The 5,443-nt window shown below is 52.9% G+C and overlaps 1 protein-coding gene and 1 pseudogene across 1 annotated transcript in view; one reads left to right on the top strand and one right to left on the bottom strand.

The window, feature by feature from the left end:
• Positions 1–5,443, bottom strand: part of coro1ca (coronin, actin binding protein, 1Ca) — a 38,135-nt gene that overhangs the window by 7,903 nt on the left and 24,789 nt on the right. The window lies entirely within an intron of this gene.
• On the top strand, positions 3,237–4,328 carry LOC104946828 (potassium voltage-gated channel subfamily D member 2 pseudogene; annotated as a pseudogene).

Genomic DNA, 5,443 nt, shown 5'->3' with positions numbered 1-5,443 from the left:
GGGGTGGGCGGTATTACGTCAGCATAAATCCTCCCCCAGCGCGCATCGGTCCCCCCCAGTCTATTGTCGCCCCCCCCAGTCCCAATCGTCCACACCCCAGTCCGATCGTCCCCACCCGCCCACAGTCCACACCGAATCCCTCAGTCCAATCGCGCGTCCCCCCCAGTCCACCATCCCGCGTCATCCAGCGACCCCCCATTCCACCGGTCTCGAACAGATAAAGATAAACCATAAATGCGATCTTCCACTTCCACCTACTAATAATGCTCAAGCTAATTTCTGAGAGTGCGAGAGACTTATGAAAGTTCTGCAGAATTTTTACGTTCGCTTTACAATATTTTTAGACTTTCTAACAAGAATTTTTTTACCCCCTTACCTATTATCATTTTTTCATAAACAATTTTACAGAGTTTTGTCTGTAACTTTGTTAGGACCTTTACATAAAAACAAAACGAGTTTTTTACTTAACATGATTTTATTTATTGTATTTTTGATAGCTTAGTCATACTTTAGGTATTTACTACGGCCCTGGCATGATATATCACTTGAACCGGATATAATCTAAGCGACAAACTAACACGACGAGACCCAACCCCTCCTCCTCGACCTGTGACGAATACACGTTCACTCGTTATTTTTTCGGAACTTAACAAACTCTCACGCCTCCTCGGCTATCGAGGAGCGGCTCCACATGCGTGCCGCTAAGCTACCGCATCGGTGGCCGGTCAAATCCTTTCTTTCCCTTCTTCTCTCATCGGGAGAGGACACTTGTTGTCTTCTCTCTGTGCGGCAGGTCGCTCTTCGGTACGGGGAGTTCAACACTACTTTGTTCGTACCCAATTTTTCGCTGATGGTCGTTCCCTCTTCTCTCTTTTGTTGCTTAGGGAGTCTAAGTCTTTGAGTGACTTATTGAGAGGCTATTCCAGGCATCTTAGGTGCAGCCGGGGGGCGACAAACAAGGGCGGAGTCGCGACGGACAAGGCGGCGTCGGTTGGCAGGAGGAGAGCCAGAGAGGAAGGAGGGGGCTACGAGCCTCGACACAGGTCGCCCCTGAGTCCTCACCACAAAGGGGCCCCGTCTCTCTGCGAAAACGGACGGCCCCTTTGTCCGTGCGACTCGCCCCTTGTGTCGCCCCGGCCTCCACCGCTCCAAATGCTGGAACAGCCGTCTCTACAAAGCACGCCAAAGACTTGAGACCCTCCCAGCAAAACAAAGAGAAAAGAGAACGACCATCAGGAAAAGATTGTACAAAAAACAAAGTAGTGTGTGAACGTCGTACGAGAAGGACTGCAACAAGAGGAGAAGACAACAAGGTCCTCTCCTAACGATGAGAAGAAAGAGGCCAGAAGGGAAAAGCGAAGGATTGCGGCCACGATGCGTAGCCCCTAGGGGCCCCGCGCGAGTCAAACGTAGGCCACGGGCGGGAGGCGGGCGAGCGGGGGGGAGGGGGGGGCGGGGGGGGGGGGGGGGGGGGGGGGGGGGAGGGGGGGGGGGGGGAGGGGGGGGGGGGGGGGGGAGAGGGGGGTCCAACGAATGAGAAGAAGAAGGGAAAGAAGATTGACGTCCACGATGCGTAGCTACGGGCGACGATTGTGGAGCGCCCTCATCGACGAGAAGAGGCGTAGAGTTGTAAGTTCCCGAAAAATAACAGTAAACGGTGTAATCGAATACAGGGTCCGAGGAGGAGGTTGTCTCGTTGTGTTAGTGTCGTAGTTTATTATCGTTCAAGTGAAATGTAATAACGTAGTAAATAATAAAGATGACTAATAATATAAAAAAAAATAAATAAATAATGTTAAGTAAAAAACTGTCTTTGTTTTATGTAAAGTCCCTAAACAAAGTACAGACAAACTTCTGTAAAATTGTTTATGAAAAAATGGAATAATAAAGGGGGTAAAAAAAATCTGTAGAAAGTCTAAAAAGTATTATAAAGGAAGTAAAAGAATTCTGCAGAAACTTTCATAAATAACTTGACTTCAAGAAATTACTGAGATTATTAGTAGTGGAAAGTTTAAGAAAGAAATCGACATCTTAGTTTATCTTATCTTCAACGGTGGGACTGGGGGGACGATGGACTGGAGGGGATGGTGGACTGGGGGACTGGACTGAGGGGATGGTGGACTGGACGATGGACTGGGGGGTGCGACGAATGGACTGGGGGGGACAATAGACTGGGGGGGACGATGGACCTGGGGGGGGATAATCTGAGAATACCGCCGCACGTCACAGCCGGACCTACGGGAAGCGGGCGCGCCGCCGGTAGCCCACCTACGGCCACCGCTCGCGGAGGTACGGCGACGGCGGAGCCCTGGTCGCCGCGCACGTCTTGCCAGAGTAGTACGACTTGCACTCGCCGCGGTTCAAGGTCTGCACCGCGCTGTGCGACCTCGCTATGGGCCTGTGGGACGACCCGAGGTGCCTCGCTCTCAAGAAGAAGGTGGTCCTGTGGCCCCTCATGAAGAAGCTGGCGCTGGGCCTGTAGAAGGCGGTGTAGGACTTGAAGATGGCGTGGCCCTTCGACGTGATGGGCGCCGTCCTCACGTAGCGCCGCATGCTGCTCCTCGACCGGAAGAAACCGTAGTAGGGCCTCTAGTAGCCCCTGACAACGATGCTCCTCATGTTCCTGGCCGCCTCCCTCTTGGTCCTCGCGTAGCGCCTGCTGCTCCTCTACCTCTCGCCCTTCCTGGACGACCGCTACCTGAACTTGATGGCGCTCTTCGACACCGCTCGGAAGCTCTTGGGCGTGTGGAGGTGGTACCGCGAGCAGAAGATGATGCAGTGGCCCAAGAAGTAGCGGCACAGCCATTACCGGTTGCACCGCCTCTGCCACGGAACACGGTCACGCGTGTCAGCGGACTTCCTACACAGCACACCGCTCGCAATGCGCGACCGGAAGAAGACAAACCTGTGCCGCACGCAGAACTAGAAGTGCTACCTTATAGACGACGCGGAGGACCACCGAGGCTCGGCGATGTTGAAACACTTCTCGCACTACTCGCAATATCTGCACCACCGGTAGTACGGCATGATGTAGCCTGAGCACTACTGCCTGTTGCTCCTGCACTCGCCGCGGAAGCAGTGCGAGTCTCAGAAGGCCCACAAAGCCTAGAAGTTCAAGAGCGCCGTGAGCCGGCCCGACGCCTAGGAGCCGATGTGCGACTTCTCGACGCGGAGCCTCGACCCGAAGGACGACAAGAGCGAGTGGTACCGGTAGTAGTAGAAGCGGGTCGGCCTGGATGCCCTTCGCCCGCGCGGCGGCCATCGGGTGGATGCCGGTGGCGAGCGCCTCCATGCCGCTGCCGCCTCGGGACCAGCGGCGCGTGCAGAACGGTCTCATCATGCTGAACGTGAGCGGCGCCAAGTTCCAGACGTGGCGCGACACGCTGGAGCGATACCCGGACACCCTGCTGGGCTCCACGGAGCGAGAGTTCTTCTTCCACCAGGACACCGGGGAGTACTTCTTCGACCGCGACCCGGACATCTTCCGCCACATCCTGAACTTCTACCGCACCGGGAAGCTGCACTACCCGCGGCAGGAGTGCATCGCGGCGTACGACGAGGAGCTGGCCTTCTTTGGCATCATCCCGGAGATCATCGGGGACTGTTGCTACGAGGAGTACAAGGACCGGCGGAGGGAGAACCAGGAGCGCATCGCGGACGACGAGGAGATGGAGAGCGGGAAGGACCTGCTGGCGATGGACTTGAACTACCGCGAGAAGCTGTGGCGAGCCTTCGAGAACCCGCACACCTCCACCATGGCGCTCGTCTTCTACTACGTCACCGGGTTCTTCATCGCCGTGTCGGTAATGGCCAACGTGGCGGAGACGGTGCCTTGTGCCAGTGCGCACAGTCGCCTGAAGGATGTGTCGTGTGGCGAGCGTTACGCGCTGGCCTTCTTCTGTTTGGACACGGCGTGCGTCTTGATCTTCACGATGGAATATCTGCTGCGCCTCCTGGTGGCTCCGAGCCGCTACAACTTTGTGAAGAGCGTGATGAGCGTTATAGACGTGGTGGCCATCATGCCGTACTACATCGGACTCGTGATGACGGACAACGAGGACGTGAGCGGCGCCTTCGTCACGCTCAGAGTCTTCCGGGTGTTTCGGATCTTCAAGTTCTCGCGGCACTCGGCCGGGCTGCGGATCCTCGGCTACACGCTGAAGAGCTGCGCCTCGGAGCTGGGCTTCCTGCTGTTCTCGCTCACCATGGCCATCATCATCTTCGCCACCATCATGTTCTACGCCGAGAAGGGATCGAGCGCCAGCAAGTTCACGAGCATCCCCGCCGCCTTCTGGTACACCATCGTCACCATGACCACGCTGGGGTAAGATTCAAGTTTCAAGGCTTTATCATCATGTCATCAGCCACATACTCAAACTGAGGCCCCAGGCTCCTCCGACAGAGCAACATGAATACATATAGGACATAAACAAATAGAGCAGATCAAAGAGTGCTTCTGGTACGCCATCGTCACCATGACCACGCTGCTTTCCTGAAGATATGAAGCTGATTCAAAGCTCTGCTTCAGTTTAAAGATTATAAACATATTTCTCTGGTGATGTTAATGGAAAACATCCCATTGGGTTCCTATTGGTTTGAGCTGGAGCTGCTTTGTGTTCCTGCTGATTTGGAGGTTGGTGATCATTCAGACACTTTAGTCCCAGTTCTAGACTCCCATTGATTTTAGATTAAATGTTGTTTTTGGACTTTGGTTGAAAGATGTAAACAAACAACCATAAAATGAGTTTTTGTTTTATTTAAACTTTGATGTCGTTCGTCCAATAGAAAACTCCCATTGGATTCATATTGGTTTCAGTGTTTGTGTTTTTGTTTATGACGCAATCCCTGTTTTTGGTTGATATGAAGACGTCTGGTTTGATGACGTAACTCAATGAGGAAGTTTAATCCAATACTAAACTCCCATTGGATGTTCAGTGCCTGAACCATGACACATGTTGGGATGTTTCCCTGCGCTTTCAGAATCAGAATCAGAATCAGAATCAGAATCAGAATCAGAATAACTTTATTCGTCCCACAGAGGGGAAATGTGCATCATGGTTCAGACAGATGGTGCTGTGGAGTCTTTGAACTAATCAGATGTGTCTGTGGGTTCAGAGAAGCAGAAGAGTTTTCTGGCTTAGTGGATATTGGTTCTGATATAAATGGGAACGTTTAGTCTCAGAACTGAATTCCCATTGGATCCTGGTTTCTGTCCAATCAGCAGCTTCTGTTTCTCTGTTTGTCACAAAACAGACGCCATGATCCTCCACATGTTAAATCTTTAATCTGTCATCGTGTGTGTGTGTGTGTGTGTGTGTGTGTGTGTGTGTGTGTGTGTGTGTGTGTGTGTGTGTGTGTGTGTGTGTGTGTGTGTGTGTCTGTGTGTACGTGTGTGTGTGTGTGTGTGTGTGTGTGTGTGTGTGTGTGTGTGTGTCTGTGTGTG

The sequence above is a fragment of the Notothenia coriiceps genome, unplaced genomic scaffold, assembly GCF_000735185.1.
Source record: "Notothenia coriiceps isolate Sejong01 unplaced genomic scaffold, NC01 NC01_scaffold00011599, whole genome shotgun sequence".
In the NCBI taxonomy this organism is placed as follows: domain Eukaryota; kingdom Metazoa; phylum Chordata; class Actinopteri; order Perciformes; family Nototheniidae; genus Notothenia; species Notothenia coriiceps.
The sequence above is the reverse complement of the archived record's forward strand: the minus strand, read 5'-3'. Positions and strand labels throughout refer to the sequence as shown.